This window comes from Anomaloglossus baeobatrachus, chromosome 7 (assembly GCF_048569485.1).
Source record: "Anomaloglossus baeobatrachus isolate aAnoBae1 chromosome 7, aAnoBae1.hap1, whole genome shotgun sequence".
Classification (NCBI taxonomy): domain Eukaryota; kingdom Metazoa; phylum Chordata; class Amphibia; order Anura; family Aromobatidae; genus Anomaloglossus; species Anomaloglossus baeobatrachus.
In genome coordinates, this window is record NC_134359.1 from 108,817,395 (window position 1) to 108,837,125 (window position 19,731).

A 19,731-nucleotide genomic window follows, 5' to 3' on the forward strand; every position below is an offset into this window, starting at 1 on the left:
ACGGTGTTCCTCTCTCACCATCATCGAGCCCCGGGACACTTCCCCCCTACCCACGGAGGGGTTAAAACACCTGGCTGCCATTCCATCGCCACCGGACGCTCCCAACAGCAGCGGTGGTATTCCACCTTACCACACATCGTAGGTGGCGTCACAAACTCTAACTACAAAATCCCCTGTAAATAACCCCCTTTATTTCGAGTGTCCACGCGACCCCTCTTGGGTCCGGAGACCCCCTCGATCCTCCGCGGATCCGGATCCGAGCAGAAGCCCAGCTGCTGGCGCTGGGGCGGTACAATACACACCATGTTTGGAGGCCAAAAAGCACTGCACATCACCGCAAAAACACCAAACCAACAGTGAAGTTTGCAGGTGGGAACATCATCGTTTTTTTGCATATGGCACTGGAAAACTTCATATAATTGAAGAAAGGATGAATGGACAAATGTACATTTTAGGGATGAGAGGACCCGAAATGGAAAGTTCGGGGATCATACCAAACACCAGGCTTCTGAGTGTCGGACTCGAACACAGACTAAAAAAAGTCTGTGTCTGGGTCCTGGGTTGAAATCCCGCCAAGGACAACATCTGCAAAGAGTTTGTGTGGGTTTCCTTTGGATACTTCTGGTTTCTGCTCTCAAATGTATTAAAAGCTGTTTCTACATGGGCATGCCACTTACACTGTGTGCACAATTATTAGGCAATTTCTATTTTTCATAATCAATTTTATTATTGAACAACTACAGTGCAGTTGGTTAATTCAAAAGGTTAATAAACCTGAAAGCTAAAAAGTAAAAATGAACTTTTGTCTTTCTTAGGAGAACGTCTATGTATGCATAATTATTGGGCAACTATTAGTGTGCAGAATTATTAAACAACTAAATGAGAAACATACAATTTCCATTCTCTATTGTTTATTTTCCTCTGTTAAAGTGAGAATAATAACCAAACAATTCAAAATGTACAAACATACATTTCTGACCTTTTAAAGAAGGAATATCAGTGAAAAATACAGCTGCCCCTCTTTGCACTAACAGTCATACATTTTCAATCCAAGGAGTCAGTTTCTGAACCTGTTGATGATTATTTTTTTTTGGGCAGCACGAACCATAGCCTTTCAGGCATTATTCTGAGGAGAAAAAAAAAGGAGAAAAAAATCCGGCACTACTCACATGCGGTATTTTGGTGCAGCATGCAATGGACTTTCCAAACACAGATCCCTAGGATTCCGGTTGTGCGCTGCTTCCAAGTAGCGGTAGTCAAATCTTGCAAGAAGAAAAAGTAGCGGCACGTCACTTTCCTTTAAAACATCAATCTTCTTTCCTGTGGAGGGACCTGTTGACGTGTAACCCATGTAAGACAAAACAGCTGTTGTCCACATGCTCCTAGCATCTCCCCTGCATGTATGTGTTTTAAGAACCATGAATAAAGAAGATTGATGTTTTAAAGGATGGTGACATGTCACTATTTTTTCTTCTTACGAGGTCTGATTATTCTGAGAGGTAACTACTTTCATCACCATAAATCTTCAATTTACAAAGGTCCACAAATTTTCAATAGGGTTTAGATTAGGTGAGGAAGGGGCCATGTCATTATTTTTTCATCTTTAAGGACTTTGCTGGCTGCCAAGCAGTGGAGACATCAATACATGTGATGGAGCATTGTCCTGCAGAAAAATCATGGTTTTCTTGACAGATGTAGCCTTTTTCCTGCACCAACTGTATGAGAAAGTGTCTTCTAGAAACTATCAAACTCTAGGAGACGATTTTGAGTCCATTTTCAAAGTAAACGATAAATAATTCCAGCTCATAGCAGTAGACCACCTCCACCAAGCTGGCGTCTGTGAGTCAAAGTGGAGGTCTGTGCCTGTTACTGATCCAGCCATCGGTCCATCCATCTGGTCCATCAAGAGTGACTCTCATCGCATCAGTCCATAAAATGTTTGAATATCTGTCTTCAGATACTTCTTGGACCAGTCTTGACGTTTTTCTTCTGTGTCTTGTTCAGAGGTGGTCGGGTTTCAGCCTCTCTTATCTTGGCCCAGTCTTGACGCTTCTCCTCTGTGTTTTGCTCAGTGGTGGTCGGGTCTCAGTCCTCCTTACCTCGGCCATGTCTCTGAGCACTGGACATCTTGTGTTTCTGGGCTCTCCAAGCACGTTGCAATTCTGGAATATGACGGCACTGGAGGATAATGGAGTCCAGGTCAATTCATTTTTGATTCTTCTCATATCTTTGACATTTAATGTGCTTCTATTTTCTCAACATGAATTTTACAACCATTATTACAACAACTTATAAATGGTTCTATGATCACGTTACAATATTATTTTTAGCAATTTCAAGACCACTGCATCCCTCTAAGGCGGGCTTTGCACGTTGCGACATGGCAAGCCGATGCAGCGATGTTGCACGCGATAGTCCCCGCCCCTGTCGCAGGTACGATATCTTGTGATAGTTGGCGTAGCGATAATTATTGCTACGCCAGCTTCACATGCACTCACCTATCCTGAGACCGTCGCTCTGGCCGGCGACCCGCCTCCTTCCTAAGGGGGCGGGTCGTGCGGCGTCACAGCGACGTCACACGGCAGGCGGCCAATTGCGACAGAGGGGTGGAGATGAGCAGGATGTAAACATCCCGCCCACCTCCTTCCTTCCGTATAGCCGCTGGCGGCAGGTAAGGAGATGTTCCTCGTTCCTGCGGCTTCACACACAGCGATGTAAGGAACTACATCGTACCTGTCGCGGCACCGGCATTATGGAAATGTCGGAGCCTGCACCGATGATACGATAACGACGCTTTTGCGCTCGTTTATCGTATCATCTAGGATTTACACATTACGACATCGCAAGTGACGCCGGATGTGCGTCACTTTCGATTTGACCCCACCGACATCGCACCTGCGATGTCGTAGTGTGCAAAGCCGCCCTAAGACTTTTTCTTTTACAATTTTTGGACTTTTCAGAATTTGTTAAATCTCTTTTTGGCTTTTCTTGCCTGAAGAAAACAAATAATTCTGCAAATCTTAATAAAGAGTGTTTATATCCTTGGGCCGCACCCCTGTATTTACACAAATACACATCACCTAAACTACTTCATCCAATCAGAATTCGAGTTTGTATAGTTTGGAGTTGAAAAATCGGCATCAAAATTCTGATATAGTCTAAAAAACGCTCACTTGCCTAATAATTGTGCTTGCAGTGTAATTTGACAAGAAATTCTGCTCTTCACTCATTAAAATAAAAGCTGTTTCATGAACAAAGGTCTGCCTGTCTTGCGTTGCTCACGGCATTATTTATTGATTAGATTACTGAAGTTAATGCAATGCAAAGTAAACAATGTAAAAAAAATGTGATGTTTTGTTTTTTTTCTTATACTTTGTGCAGAAGACCATACACTAATTGTAAACTTTAACTGATGAGTACATCGTTATGATACATGTATTCACGCCCCAGTGTCCCCCCAGATTAGACATCAGCGTCCCACCGCGCAGGTGTCACCGACTGTCTGTGTGAATGTCAAATGCCGCAGGCAGGATCACTGCAATTATTGTTATGCACAAACACCTTCCAACTTCACCACCCATCCTGCCTGTCTGCAGCTGTGAGGTCTCCAATCAAGCCGCCATTCACAATATATTCGCATAATATAAGATTTATCCAAGACAATAGCCTGTGGAACTCATATATCCATATAGTATCCCCATATGCAGATGTATACAAGTAATTAGCACAACTTACTAGAAAAGTGACAGACAACAATCCCTGGGGACAAATGATCATGAAGAACTGCATTTATATTAGTGTTAGTCTGAAAATGTAAACAGATTATCCCCAATAGTGTGATATAAAATCCTACTGACTATATTACAGAGTGAAAAACGTCCATAAATTATTTTAGATTATTGTAACCTTCTTAGTTTTCTCATAAACCATTTTTTTTTTAGACTCGTGATATTAGAAAGTTTACAACCCCTATGAGTAACATCGTCAGGTGGGCAGCTGTAATTTATCCCCTTCCCCAACCGGCGATTTTCCGTTTCTTGTTTACATTTTTTTCCTCCCCCTTCTTCGAGAGCTATAACTTTTTTACTTTTCCATCAATATAGCCATATGAGAGCTTGATATTTGCAGGTCGAGTTGTACTTTTAAATGACATAATTCATTCTGTCCCATATTGTACTGGAAACGAGAAAAAAAATTCCAAGTGCGGTGAAATTGCCAAAAAAGTGTAATTATACAATTTATTTTGCGTTTTCTATTTACCATGTTCACTATATGGTAAAACTGACCTCCTAATACGATTCACCAGGTCAGTACTAGTTCGTAGATACCAAACATGTATAGTTTTACTTTTATTTAAGTGGTGAAAAAAAATCTGAAATTTGTCAAAAAAAAGACTTGCGCTTTGATTGCCATTTTCTGACACCTGTAGCGGTTTAATTTTTGGCGATCTGGGGCTGTGTGAGGGCTAATTTTTTTGCTTTTTGAGCTGCCATTTATAATGTTTTTATAGCCTCCTTAGGAGACTTGAAGCCTGTACTGTCTGATCGCTTCTGCTGATCAGAGCGATGCTGATGTAGATCACTGCCCAGCACAAATGATCTTCTCCTGTGAATGTCGGCACTCAGCCAGTGTTCACAGGAAGTGAGTCATGACTGCAACAGGAATCATCAGCTGATCCACTGGTATCATGATAACCCATTGGCACTCCTTGATCGTGAACAAGACGGAGGGGAAAGGAGTGATCCCTGCCGGTACACGTTAGGTTGCGCTGTCAGAGTTTAACAGCACAATCTAATTGGTTAATAGGCACGGGAGGACCTCCGATCCACCCGCACCTGTTAGCTGCACATTGGCTGATCAGATCATCCGACATGTGCGGAGAACAATGTGAGCTCAGCATGTGAGCCCACATCAAAGGGAGGTATGTGACGCCCTGGTAAAACCAGGTAGTCACAGATGACTGTACCCCCCACCAAGGGTACACGAATCGACTCCTCCTTGGGAATTTACAACACACTTTCCACACACAGGAACATCAGCCACAAATCCTAGTCGCCCCCCCATGACAACCAGGACACACCAGTGGGCGGGACCAGGCAGATGGGAACGCCCACCTATGGGTCTTGAGGTGACACAGGGAGGGAACAAGTGAGTAGTTGTCAGTTGGAGTCCAGTTAGAGTCGAGTTCAGTTGAGTGTTGGAGGAGAGTCGAGTTGGAGTAGGAGTCGGTGACAGGAGCTGAAATGCAGCGTGGTCAGGGTTAGAGCCCTTGGACCACGGGAGGACCGACTAGGTGGCAGACAGCTTTGTAGGGCCACAGGTGACGGAGATCCGGTTATGGGAGACTTGAAGTGGACCGGAGCATGGGTTGTAGCCTGCCGGTACTGACAACGGGAATCCAGTCCAGAGGCCGTGCACAGGCGGGGTACCTGGACCCTAGGACGAGGCAAGCTTCAAGCCCCTTGTTAATTGACCAGTGGGAGAAGGTACCAGGCCTTGTTCCCGAGGAGAGAAGCCCAGATAGAGCAGCCCAACGCTGGGGACAGGGTGTCCTCCAAGAACCCATTGAAGTCCCACGGGTCAGCGTCTGCAGGCAACGGCTCCCTCTGCATCCAAAGCTGCAGGGGAGCGGATTTCTCCTGTTCCACACAGGGTTAATCCATCCACCACAAGACACAAGTGCAGAAGGAAGGGCCCCTACATTGCCAAACCCGTGTGCGGGACCAGCATACCCCTCCAGAGGCAACCGGCATCTGGCCTTGGGTTTAGAATACGGACTTGGTGTGATTTCTTCTTAAGTGTGAGTACACTCTCAGGGAGCCGACAACCAGCATGTGGAGGGGCCCGTTCCCGGGACAGCCGACTGGATTGAAGCACAGACAGAGAAGATGTGCCGAAGAATCCAGGCCCAGGCATATTTCATCATGACAAAGTGGACCACCGAAATGAAGGGCTTGGCTGCAGCCGTCCGGGCGCGCGAGATGGAGATGGCCTTGGAGGAGAGGGCAAGTCCGCCACTTTGACCCCCAGAAGGGATGGGGGTTCATCTACGAACCGGGACTGGATGCAGAAATATTTGTGTCCCGGAGGGATGTGGCCCCTCATTTGCCGACTGGCCATCCAGATAGGAATCTGGAACCCGGAGACATGGTCAGTTACACCAGACACTGTGGAGAGCAAGGGTGGTTTGCCCTTGATATAAAGAAGTGGGTGGTAGTGAACGAAACCCCCTGCCTCGCCTCCCACCGTTTCTTGCATGAAGATAAAGAGTAGGTAGCAGTTCCCGGCTGCCTCTATTTACAGTTATTTTGAAAAATGTTTACCCCCGTTAACTGTTAAAAATGGCCCATGGTGTCAGGACTTGCGACACCGCCCCAAAAACTTTCTTGGGTCATGTAAATAACCCCCATGTACCTTCTTGTTACTCACCGCCAGGAGGCGGTACCCTCTGGAGAGGTCGGTTGGAGGAAGGGCCTGCGGTGGAGTCGGCCGAGGCCCAGTCACCACAGAAACCGGTGACTACCTTCCAGGCCAAAGGGTTCTGGTCCAAAGGACCCTTTGGGGTGAAAAAGGGTGAGGAACTTTGACCCGGACACTAACAGAGAAACCGACCAGAAACCCGGAATGGTGTGACACCTGACTAGCGGTGGCGCAAAGGGATAGTATAGGTGTTTTGGGTGGTGGGAAAAAAGGGGTAGATGGTAAAATGTTTCAGCAATGTTTAAGATCTCTGCCTCCCATAAAGGGAAGAAATGTTCAAATGTTTAAATGTTATCCATGTTTTACCTTTTCTTGCAGAAGCAGAAAAATAAACACTGGTGCCAGACAGCCCGTGGACGGGCTGTGTTTTACCAAGGGATAGTGTGACGCCCTGGAAAAACCAGGTAGTCACAGATGACTGTACCCCCCACCAAGGGTACAGGAATCGCCTCCTCCCTGGGAATTTACAACACACTTCCCACACACAGGAACATCAGCCACAAATCCTAGTCGCTCCCCCATGACAGCCAGAACGCACCAGTGGGCGGGACCAGGCAGATGGGAACGCCCACCTATGGGTCTTGAGGTGACACAGGGAGGGAACAAGTGAGTAGTTGTCAGTTGGAGTCCAGTTAGAGTCGAGTTCAGTTGAGTGTTGGAGGAGAGTCGAGTTGGAGTAGGAGTCGGTGACAGGAGCTGAAATGCAGCGTGGTCAGGGTTAGAGCCCTTGGACCACGGGAGGACCGACTAGGTGGCAGACAGCTTTGTAGGGCCACAGGTGACGGAGATCCGGTTATGGGAGACTTGAAGTGGACCGGAGCATGGGTTGTAGCCTGCCGGTACTGACAACGGGAATCCAGTCCAGAGGCCGTGCACAGGCGGGGTACCTGGACCCTAGGACGAGGCAAGCTTCAAGCCCCTTGTTAATTGACCAGTGGGACAAGGTACCAGGCCTTGTTCCCGAGGAGAGAAGCCCAGATAGAGCAGCCCAACGCTGGGGACAGGGTGTCCTCCAAGAACCCATTGAAGTCCCACGGGTCAGCGTCTGCAGGCAACGGCTCCCTCTGCATCCAAAGCTGCAGGGGAGCGGATTTCTCCTGTTCCACACAGGGTTAATCCATCCACCACAAGATACAAGTGCAGAAGGAAGGGCCCCTACATTGCCAAACCCGTGTGCGGGACCAGCATACCCCTCCAGAGGCAACCGGCATCTGGCCTTGGGTTTAGAATACGGACTTGGTGTGATTTCTTCTTAAGTGTGAGTACACTCTCAGGGAGCCGACAACCAGCATGTGGAGGGGCCCGTTCCCGGGACAGCCGACTGGATTGAAGCACAGACAGAGAAGATGTGCCGAAGAATCCAGGCCCAGGCATATTTCATCATGACAAAGTGGACCACCGAAATGAAGGGCTTGGCTGCAGCCGTCCGGGCGCGCGAGATGGAGATGGCCTTGGAGGAGAGGGCAAGTCCGCCACTTTGACCCCCAGAAGGGATGGGGGTTCATCTACGAACCGGGACTGGATGCAGAAATATTTGTGTCCCAGAGGGATGTGGCCCCTCATTTGCCGACTGGCCATCCAGATAGGAATCTGGAACCCGGAGACATGGTCAGTTACACCAGACACTGTGGAGAGCAAGGGTGGTTTGCCCTTGATATAAAGAAGTGGGTGGTAGTGAACGAAACCCCCTGCGTCGCCTCCCACCGTTTCTTGCATGAAGATAAAGAGTAGGTAGCAGTTCCCGGCTGCCTCTATTTACAGTTATTTTGAAAAATGTTTACCCCCGTTAACTGTTAAAAATGGACCATGGTGTCAGGACTGGCGACACCGCCCCAAAAACTTTCTTGGGTCATGTAAATAACCCCCATGTACCTTCTTGTTACTCACCGCCAGGAGGCGGTACCCTCTGGAGAGGTCGGTTGGAGGAAGGGCCTGCGGTGGAGTCGGCCGAGGCCCAGTCACCACAGAAACCGGTGACTACCTTCCAGGCCAAAGGGTTCCGGTCCAAAGGACCCTTTGGGGTGAAAAAGGGTGAGGAACTTTGACCCGGACACTAACAGAGAAACCGACCAGAAACCCGGAATGGTGTGACACCTGACTAGCGGTGGCGCAAAGGGATAGTATAGGTGTTTTGGGTGGCGGGAAAAAAGGGGTAGATGGTAAAATGTTTCAGCAATGTTTAAGATCTCTGCCTCCCATAAAGGGAAGAAATGTTCAAATGTTTAAATGTTATCCATGTTTTACCTTTTCTTGCAGAAGCAGAAAAATAAACACTGGTGCCAGACAGCCCGTGGACGGGCTGTGTTTTACCAAGGGATAGTGTGACGCCCTGGAAAAACCAGGTAGTCACAGATGACTGTACCCCCCACCAAGGGTACAGGAATCGCCTCCTCCCTGGGAATTTACAACACACTTCCCACACACAGGAACATCAGCCACAAATCCTAGTCGCTCCCCCATGACAGCCAGAACGCACCAGTGGGCGGGACCAGGCAGATGGGAACGCCCACCTAGGGGTCTTGAGGTGACATGGGGAGGGAACCAGTGAGTAGTTGCCAGTTTGAGTCCAGTTAGAGTCGAGCTCAGTTGAGTGTTGGACGAAAGTCGAGTTGGAGTAGGAGTCGGTGACAGGAGCTGAAGTGCAGCGTGGTCAGGGTTGGAGCCTTTGGACCACGGGAGGACGACTAGGTGGCAGACAGCTTTGTAGGGCCACAGGCGACGGAGATCCGGTTGCGAGAGACCTGAAGTGGACCGGGGCAGGGTTGTAGCCCGCCGGTACTGACAACGGGAATCCGGTCCGGAAGCCATGCACAGGCGGGGTACATGGACCCTAGGACGAGGCAAGCTTCAAGCCCCTTGTTAATTGACCACTGGGACAAGGTACCAGGCCTTGTTCCCGAGGAGAGAAGCCCAGATAGAGCAGACCGGCAGCCCAACGCGGGGGACAGGGTGTCCACCAAGAACCCATTGAAGTCCCACAGGTCAGCGTCTGCAGGCAACGGCTCCCTCTGCGTCCAAAGCTGCAGGGGAGCGGATTTCTCCTGTTCCACGCGGGGTTAATCCATCCACCACAAGACAGAAATGCAGGAGGAAGGGCCCCTACATTGCCAAACCCGTGTGCGGGACCAGCATACCCCTCCAGTATACCCCTCCAGAGGTAACTGTCATCCGGCCTTGGTTTTAGAATATGGACTTGGTGCAATTTATTCTTAAGTGTGAGTACACCGGTGTCATCCGGTCCAACCTGCCGACAGCGTCCCTGCCCTGCTCCCCACCTGCACCTGGGCCCCGGGACTACACCTCTCCCCTACCCGTGGAGGGGATACCACCTTGCTGCCCTCACGTCATCGGTCCCGGACGCTGGCCCCGAGAGGCAGCGGTGGTGCCACCATCCCATCACCGCAACCCACGGGTGGCGTCACAGACAATCTCTCCTGTAAATACCTCCCTTTTTCACTGTGTGCGAGGACGGGCGGTTTCATGAGAAATATTTTGGGGGGAAGGTTTTGATATAACTTGTATTTTATTAATTTTAAAGAAGTTGTTTCAAAGTAGTAAGTAATCAACTATCCATGTAATAAGAAATAACTTGCTGATCACGGTTGGTCCCTGAGCCTTGACGTTTCCTGTTATTCCGACTCCATAGCTCGGCTGCAGGTGTGAGGCTCCTGACAGTCCCTCTATGAATGTCGGCATTGAATTAGTACTCACTCCAAAAAGTGTCGGTGTCAACTCAGCTGTCGTGGCATGCATGAAGATTACAGGAGAGGTTTATATTCAGGCTGATTTTTTGTATTATGCTGAAGAGTACAGCAGCCGGAGAAAATATGATTCTAAACCAGAGATGCACAGAGGATGAAGATCTCTATACCACGCAGCACGGTCAAGTCACCCTTATCTGTCCAGTAGCGAACTATGCTAGTTCTCATAGTGAGGAAACGCATCGTGAGACATAGTGAAGATTTTGATTACAATCTACTGTATCTTTGGATATACTTGGGAGTGAAGAAGGCCTTGATAATATTATCCACTTGACTCAGAGGTGAAACCTGGGACAGACCTATCATTATCATAATCAATTTTGGTAAGGCTTTTCCTCGTTTCTTTATATAACCGATATATGTGGTTGTCAGCAGTAACGCGGTGACAGTTTAATGTAATTTTGGGCTTGGACACCTTTTTGCCGTGTTTATTGTTATATCTATATGGTTGCTAACGGCAGTGTGACAACTGTCTATGAACACCTTTATTGTGTGCCTATCTGTCACACCGATGTGGTTGCCAAGAGCAATGTGGTTGACTTTGTATGTGACTAGTTGCTGGAGCACTGGTTCGGTGAACTGTTTTGCACTAAGTTCTCTCTGTGCCGTATTTTTGTACTCTTTTGGATGTCACCTGGAGAGCACATGTTAAATGTCTAGGTGTTTGGCGCTGTATCTGTGTAAACCTACTTTTGGAATCATAAACAGTAGGCACATTTTTTGATCAGTGTGTGCTTTTTCTACTATTTGTATACTAATAAAGCTTTAATCTTCATTTGTATCCCACTATATGCTATTTCTGTTTTTCTGATTGGTAGGCTTTGTCATGATTTATTCTCGAAATACCTAGCTAAAATATAGTACTCCATTCGATTTTTCCTTGACATATTGTTAAAAATGTACTTTAAAAAGTACCAAAAGCAGGAAATATGTTAATTCACCAAAGCTGTATTTCCTTTGTTCTGCAGTGACAACATACTGACTATATTCACATGACCAATGCAGCCGATCACTGTCATCTGCTCATCTGCTGCCTCTGCATGCAAATGTTACTGCATTACTGCAAAGACCACTGAATGTCTCTGCTGGTCACATGAACATAGTCGGTATGTCATCAATGCAGGAGAAGCAAAGGAGCAGTGGGGACAACAAGAGAGTTAAGGCCTCTTTACACGCTGCAATATCATTACCGATATCGCTAGCGTGCGTACCCGCCCCCATCGGTTGTACGACACGGCAAATCGCTGCCCGTGGCGCACAACATCACTTACACCCATCACACTACTTACCTGCCTAGCGATATCGCTATGGCCGGTGAACCGCCTCCTTTCTAAGGGGGCGGTTCGTTCGGTGTCACAGCGACATCACTAAGCGGGCGCCCAAAAGAAGCGGAGGGGCGGAGATGAGCGGGACGTAACACCTCCTTCCTTCCTCAATGCCGGCGGCCGCAGGTAAGGTGAGGTTCCTCGTTCCTGCGGTGTCACATATAGCGATGTGTGCTGCCGCAGGAATGACGAACTACATCGTACATGCAGCAGCAACGATATTCGAGAATAGGGAGGCATGTCACCGATTAGCGATTTTGCACGTTTTTGCGACGATGCAAAATCGCTCATAGGTGTCACACGCAACGACATCGCTAAAGCGGCCGGATGTGCGTCACAAATGCCGTGATCCCAACGAGATCGCTTGAGCAATGTCGTAGCGTGTAAAGCGGCCTTTAGTGTAGAAGCAAGAAAATGAGCAGATAAGGTTTTTGTTACATATCATTGGTTCTAGTTAATTATTTTATATCCCAGACAACGCCTTTAAAGTCATTTCTGCAATATAACTTTGTAAAAGAAAATCTGTGTTATGGATATATTCCATAATGGAACCTAGGTCCAGAAGTAAACAATGCCTACATTTCATTTCTATGACTTTTAACCCCTTCACACCATGGGGATTTTCCATTATTCTTTTTCGTTTTTTCCTCCCCTTTCCAAGAGCCATCATTCTTTTATTCAAGAGGATGTGTGGTGGTGGTGGTGTGGATAGGAGAAATATTAGGTGCGTTCACTTGGCTGGAATAATAATGCACATATAACGCATTCCTGCTGAAGATCCAAAAGCAGAGAGATGAGAGAGTCCAGGTAATATCATCCCTCTCATAATTTTTTATTTTTATAGCCATATGAGAGCTTGTTTTTTTGTGGTTGTACTTTTGAATGACACCATTCATTCTGCCCCATATTGTACTGGGAAATGAAGAAAAAAAAATCCAAGTGCAGTGAAATTGCAAAAAAAAGTGCAATTGCAAAATAGTTTTTTTTTATTATTAGTATTTACCATTCACCATTTGCATCTTGAATTGACATTTTTAATTACATCATATTTGGGTAGATGTGATGTTTTGATTGCCTCTTATTGCATTTTAAAGTAATGTTGTGGCGACCAAAAAAACCCCAGAATTCTGGAGTTTTGATTATTTTTTCTCGCTATGCCATTTACCGATCAGATTCATTGATTTCATATTTTGATAGATTGGGCATTTCTCAAAGTGGCAAAACCAAATATGTGTATTTTTTAATAATAATAATAATAATTATTATTATTGTTTTATTTTCAATGGGGCAAAAAAAGCTTTTAGCTTATTTTTGTTTTTCTTCATTTTTTTAAACATTTTTTTATTGATTTTTTCCTTCCGTTTTTGTGTTCATTTTTTGATACATGTGTTCTTGATGCATTTTTGTTGCATGGGTTTTTTTGTCTCAATAAAGTTTGTTGAAACACAGGTAGCAGATCAAATAGGAAGTTGCCCAAAGCAAAGAGTTCAGTTGTCCCCTACTTTTACATTCATGGCCTCTCCTTAGGATAGGTCATCAATGTCTGATCATCCGGGGCCCGACATGCAGCACTCCCGCAGCAGGGAGCCAGAAATGCTCAGTTGCAGAGCTGCTCCGTCTTTTGATAATTGCCGCGGCCGGATACTGCACATCCGCCTCCCATTCAGATCAATAGGAAGCGAACATGTAGTACTCAGTCGCGGCCACTCTCAGAAGACAAAACAGCTCCAGAACTGAGCATTTCCGTCTTCCTGTTGCCGCCACCGACACCGACAACAGCTGATCGGTGGGGGGGCTGGGTGTTAGACCCCGGCTTCTTTCTGAGGCTCCATAGCCTTTGATGTAGGTAATTCAGAAACGTCTAGGGAACCACTGGACTACGTCGGAGCTGGGAACTTTGCTTTGTAATGAATTGGTGAATGAAGGGCAGTTTCTTGTTTTTATCTCTCTCATTTTATGTCTTTCAGGTTTCCATTAGTGGACTACGTCAGATTTCGTGGACTACTTCGGAATCCCTGGACTACGTGGGACCTGCATAGCTTTTTAATTTAAATAAATTAGTGAATCAGGGATAAAGACAAGCAGTGTTTTTTCAAAGAAACTATTTTTTGCGTGTGGGTTTTTTTTTCTTCTTTTTACTTACTGTGTTAGTAATGGGTGTGTCTGATAGAGGCCTCTCTACTAGTATCAACATGGCTTTATGCTATCTGACCCTACTTAGCTGACATCAATCCAACTACAATTATGTCAATTGCGAAGCACCAAAATTGATGCATATAATGTGATGTCACTTCTGCGGTGGCTGCAGGCTAGTATTTTTTGGCTGGGAAGGACCCAATAAGTATGAAACTTCCCAGCCTGATAATATCAGATTTACCTTTGATATTCATCAAAAATAGGGGGAGACCCTATATTGTTTTTTAATTATTATATTATATATTAGGTTAAACCAGGCTAAACACCTTTTAGTGCCACATGAAAGACACTAAAGGATGAAAGTGTATAATACGTAGGGAGTGGGACATTATATAGCTGCAAGTTATCTATCTGTCTATTCTATATAATATATTTCTATCATCTATTGAGCTATATCTTTATATATATTTTTTTGTCTGTATTTGTGTGTATTGGGACAAGACAATGAACTCTTTGCTTTGGGCAACTTGCTTTTTGATGCTCTGCCTGTGTTTCAACCAAATTTACTGATACCTGATCTGTTTTGTTCACATGTTTTTTTTTTGTGCATTTACGCTGTGTCAACGCACTAAAAACGCATATGCAGATTTTACCTACTGATTTTCTGCATCTAATGCAACTCTATGGGGAAATTCCGCACTGAAAACTCAGCGTATCCGCAAGAGAAATTGACATGTTGCGGAATGGAAAATGCACTATAGAGTTTGAACAGCGTAAAAAAGAGGCACAGTGGACATGAGATTTGTATTAATTGCATCTACTAAATGCAGCAAAAACACACGTCAAAAATGTGATTAACACTCATCGTGGGCACGTACCCTTACTGTTAAACCTGAGACCTTAAAGTTATAAATAGCTCACTAATGTAGTGTATAATGATAGCATACTGATGACACATCATATTATTCAAGCATTAGTAGAAATATATTCCTGGTAGTATGTTAACAGCAGCTGTTATTGGGCAATTCCTAAACTATGAGTCTGCAACAAGCTGACTCCTCAAAAGTAACAAAATGCAAGGATAGGCTGGAAATTGCAGTCATAGTTATGCAGAATGCAGAAAAAAGAGAAAAATTGATTTAGCTCACTCTTTCAATAGTCCAAAGTCAGGATCGATGCAGGTGCACTGAGCTGCCCTGGCCTCAGGCAGAACGCTTCCAGGCAATATAGAATATAGTCTCCAGCACTCCAGAAGGTTAAAACTATTTATTAAAATCCATTTCAAAAAGTCCAAAAATCATTATCACAGTGGGGGGTGACACATCAAGAGAAATCCGAGATGTTTCGGCTAATAGCGCCTTACTCCAGGAGAGAAATCCAACATGTTTTGGCTAATAGCGTCTTACTCCAGGAATAAGGCGTTATTAGTCGAAACATGTCGGATTTCTCTCCTGGAATAAGGTGCTATTAGCCGAAACATGTTGGATTTCACTCCTGGAGTAAGCTATTAGCCGAAACATGTCGGATTCCTCTCCTGGAGTAAGTCGCTATTAGCCAATACATGTCGGATTTCTCTCCTGGAGTAAGCTATTAGCCGAAACATGTCGGATTTGTCTCCTGGAGTAAGCTATTAGCAGAAACATGTCAGATTTCTCTCCTGGAGTAAGCTATTAGCCGAAACATGTCGGATTTCTCTCCTGGAGTAAGGCGCTATTAGCCAATACATGTCGGATTTCTCTCCTGGAGTAAGCTATTAGCCGAAACATGTCGGATTTCTCTCCTGGAGTAAGCTATTAGCCAAAACATGTCGGATTTCTCTCCTGGAGTAAGCTATTAGCCGAAACATGTCAGATTTCTCTCCCGGAGTAAGGCGCTAATAGCTGAAACATGTCAAATTTCTCTCCTGGAGTAAGGTGCTATTAGGGCTCATGCGCACGTAACTGCTGAATATTCTGTAGCGATTTGACAGCACATGTGCGCTTCAAATCGCTGCAGAAACACTGCATAATGGATGCAGTTTTTTTGTAGAAAAAAGCAGATTTCATGCGCTTGGGATGCTGCCCCCACCATAGACAGAGTGGGAGCTGCATCCATAGCGCACGGAATAATTGACAGGCTCATTGTATGAACGCACGGATTTAGGTCAAAATTTTAGCACCCAAATCGCTGCGTTCATAAAAGCATCGTGCGCACGTCTCATGCACAATCTTCATAGATTGTGCAGGGAACGCAGGACACATGCATTTACGCTGCAGTGCAATACGCAGCGTAAATGCATGCATTTACGCAACGTGCGCATGAGCCCTTAGCCGAAACATGTCGGATTTCTCTTGATGTGTCACCCCCCCACTGTGATCATAATTTTGGACTTTTTTTTAAACAGATTTCAATAAATAGTTTTAACCTTCTGGAGTGCTGGAGACTATATTCTATATTTATACAGAATATTACAAAAAAAACAATATGAAATTGAATATATAAAGTATATTTCCAAGTTTTATACGAGTGTTGGAAATGGAGTATTCAGGGTGGCGTGTGTCCATTACTTCTGCAGAATCTGTTGAGGGAATTCCTGAAAATGCTGTACAACAGTTATATATTGATTGTATCAATGATGAGTCATTAATTATTACCTGAGTACATTTCACATGGAGTGCTGGAGAGCAACAGGTTAAAAATGTGTCTCTAGCCTAAATCTGATAGTGGATATGTCATGTATATACTTCGCTATCAGCTCACTTCACTAGGTATCTTTTTGGTTTCTTATTCTTTAAGATGCTTTCTTATTAATTAATTAATAGTAACCCATCAGTCTTGGTAAATAACTCCTTAATACAGAAGAGAACTTTAGTAACAAAAAATGGGAAGGAAAATTGCTAAGTTTTATACAAGTGAATTTCAATCAATGACTGTTTATTTATATATGAACTAAAGAAGTAAATTACAGATTAAATATTTATGCAAAATATATAAATAAAACAGAATTTCTTGAGACACACAAAGCAGAGGATCTAGAATTGGAAGGATATATGGGGTGTAATCCTAAAATGATCTGGGTCCAATACAAAAAGATATATTGACCACATGCAATAAATCAGTATTACATAATGGAAAATAATGACACAGAACTAGAAAGACTTACAGTTTAGGATTGTGTCCTTCAGTGTGTAACTTCAGACATTGTTCCAGTTCATTCATAAAAAGCTCATGTACATTGCAGAAAATGATCATCAGCACTTCCAGCTATTCCTGCCAATATCTCCAGCGTAACACCAGACAATCAGAATGGGAATATGTCCCAGTAACAAGCCCCACATTGGCAGCTGTATTCTGTATTCTGATGCTAAACATGTCCATGGGAGTCACACTCACCATGTGGATATTCAGCTATTCATCCATCACAGTTTTCTATGCTTCAGTCAGAAATCCTGGGGAAAAGGAATGACAATGAAGAAAAAAATCCAAGCAGCTTAGAGAGAAGTGTGCCACAAGTTCCCATGCAGTGGGCACAGCAGGAGGACAGGGCAGCCTCCTCTGGTCAGCTGCACTTGTTGCTATTTCCAGAGAGCACAGTACCCATTCTGTTTTGCTGGTAATATCAAGCCTCATACAGACCAATCAGACTCCCTATGGGCAGTAACTGGATCTTGTCTCTACCCTGTCACTGATATTCTTGCTAAAAAGAATTTTCTGTAACAGGCAAACTGCTCACTAACATTCTCCTAATGCATTCCCCGGGGATTAGAAGAAGGCGGATGGCGCAAATCATAAAGAGCTGCACAATATTTTTGGTTTACATTTATTGTTACTTATTATTTCCATGAGTATCATAAAAATATTATTATATATTATATTCCAGCTGATAAGGATCAATTTTCAACTGTCACAAAACTGTACAATATATATACTATATATATATATATATGTGCATATATATATATGTATGTATATATATGTATGTATATATATATACATTAATATATTTTTTATATATATATATATATATATATATATATATATATATCTCCGCACTGTTAAATATACTTTTTTTTTGTCTTAGACATGTGACATACATATGCTACGTTATATTGCAGAATTGAGTACATCCCTCACATTTTTGCAAATATCTTATTATATCTTTTCATGGGACAACACTGAACATCTGTCACATGCATTTGCTACAATGTACAGTAGTCAGTGTACAGCTTGTATAATAGGGTAAATTTGGTACTCTCTAAATAACTCAACACACAGCCATTATTGTCTAAACCACTGGTAACAAAAGTCCACCCACTGGTGTGCCTGACAGGGTGTGGTGTGAGGTGTAGCTATGAATTGAATGCTGATGGAGCAATACCAAAGGTTAGGATCCCAGAACCATGGGGGGTTGAGCTCTGCACCAAAAGAGAAAGGAGTGCAGTACCCTGTGACACCAAAAGAGAAAGGAGTGCAGTACCCTGTGACACCCTGAATAGTTCAGGGGCATCACAGATGCACAAGAAAGCCTAAGCAGACTAAGGACATGGATTACTGGAATGATGTCCTGTGGTCTGATGACACAATATAAACCTATTTGGTTCAGATGGTGTCAGCCAGGTGAGGAGTACAAAGACAAGTGTGTTTAGCCTACAGTCAAGCATGGTGGTGGGAGTGTTATGATTTGGAGCTGCAAAAGTGCTGCCAGCTGTGGGGAGCTACAATTCATTGAGGGAACCATCAATGTCAACATGTAATGTGACATACTGAAGTAGAGCTGGTCCCCTTCTATTGGAAACTGGGCCAGAAGGCAGTATACCAAGAGGATTATGACCTTAAACACACCTCCAAGCCAACCACTGCTTTGCCAAAGAAATGAGGGTGAAGGTGCTGGACTGGCAAAACATGTCTCAGACCTAAACCCTAATGAGCATCTGTGGGGCCTCCTCAAACAGAAGGTGGAGGCGCACAAGGTCTCTAACATCCACCAGCTCCGTGATGTCATCATGGAGGATGAAAGGGAATTCCAGGACCTTCTGTGAAGATCTAGTGAAATCCATGCCCAAGAGAGTTAAAGCAGTGCTTGAAAATAATGGTGGCCACAGAAAATACTTTACACTTTGGGCACAATTTGGCCACTTTCACTTAAGTGGTGTACTCACTTTTGTTGCCAGCAGTTTAAACATTAACGGCTGTGTGTTGACTGTTGAGTTATCTAGAGGGCACCGAATTTACACTGTTATACCAGCTGTATGTACACTAACTACTTTACATTGTATAAAAGTGTCATATCTTCACTGTTGTCCCATGAAAAGATATAATAAAATATTTACAAAAATGTGAGGGATGTACTCACCTTTGTGATATACTTCAACTACTTGTGACACCCCAGGGCTGTTGGGTACTCGGTCCCGGGCGCGCGGTGCGCAGGAGGAATCAGTCGTGGTCGCAGCCGATGCTCGGTTCCGTGACCCTGGGGGGGGGTCGGCCCTCAGCAAAAGTGGTGAAAAATAAAAGTAAAAGGGAAAGTAAAAATAAAAGAGTTGTTTCGACTACGCCATTTACGGTGTGCGGCCAGGTTGTTTGAAGCCGCTGCTGCAGGGTCTTGCTGGGGCTGATGGAGTAATGCAGCTTAGGTGTTTTGGGCCCTCCGCAAGCAGGGACAGGCCCCAGCAGTGAATGATGGGGATTGTTGTGGGGAACCATCTGTGTAAGTGCACGGGGCGATAAGGAAACAGTCCACACTAGTATTGCAGTTTCAACTTGCCTTGTTTTACTTGTAGCTGGTACCTGAACCTGTGGGTGCCAGTTACAGGTGTTCCTGTACAGCTGTGACCTGGGTTGGCTGTCCTCCATGCACACTCATTGTGGATGGGCTCCCGTGGCCTAGAGCTGCTTGGGAGTCCCTTCTCTTCAGTCTTGGTCCTATTGCAGGCAGCCTGGACAATTTAAGGGGGTCAATCCCCAATCCCCTCTTACCCGCTGATGCTTCAGACTCTTTGGGTTGGCGATGGACCCTGGAGATCTTCTCGCCTGGCAGATTTAACAGTTGA

The 19,731-nt window shown here is 44.9% G+C and overlaps 1 protein-coding gene across 1 annotated transcript in view; it reads right to left on the reverse strand.

Moving 5' to 3' along the window:
- The window catches only part of LOC142245960 (leucine-rich repeat-containing protein 3-like), a 77,998-nt gene extending 60,745 nt beyond the window's left edge, over positions 1-17,253 (reverse strand). The window contains exon 1 of the mRNA XM_075318963.1: positions 16,845-17,253. The gene's annotated coding sequence lies outside the window, so the exon portion shown is untranslated. The remainder of the gene's footprint in view (positions 1-16,844) is intronic.
- Between the last annotated feature and the right edge of the window lie 2,478 nt (positions 17,254-19,731).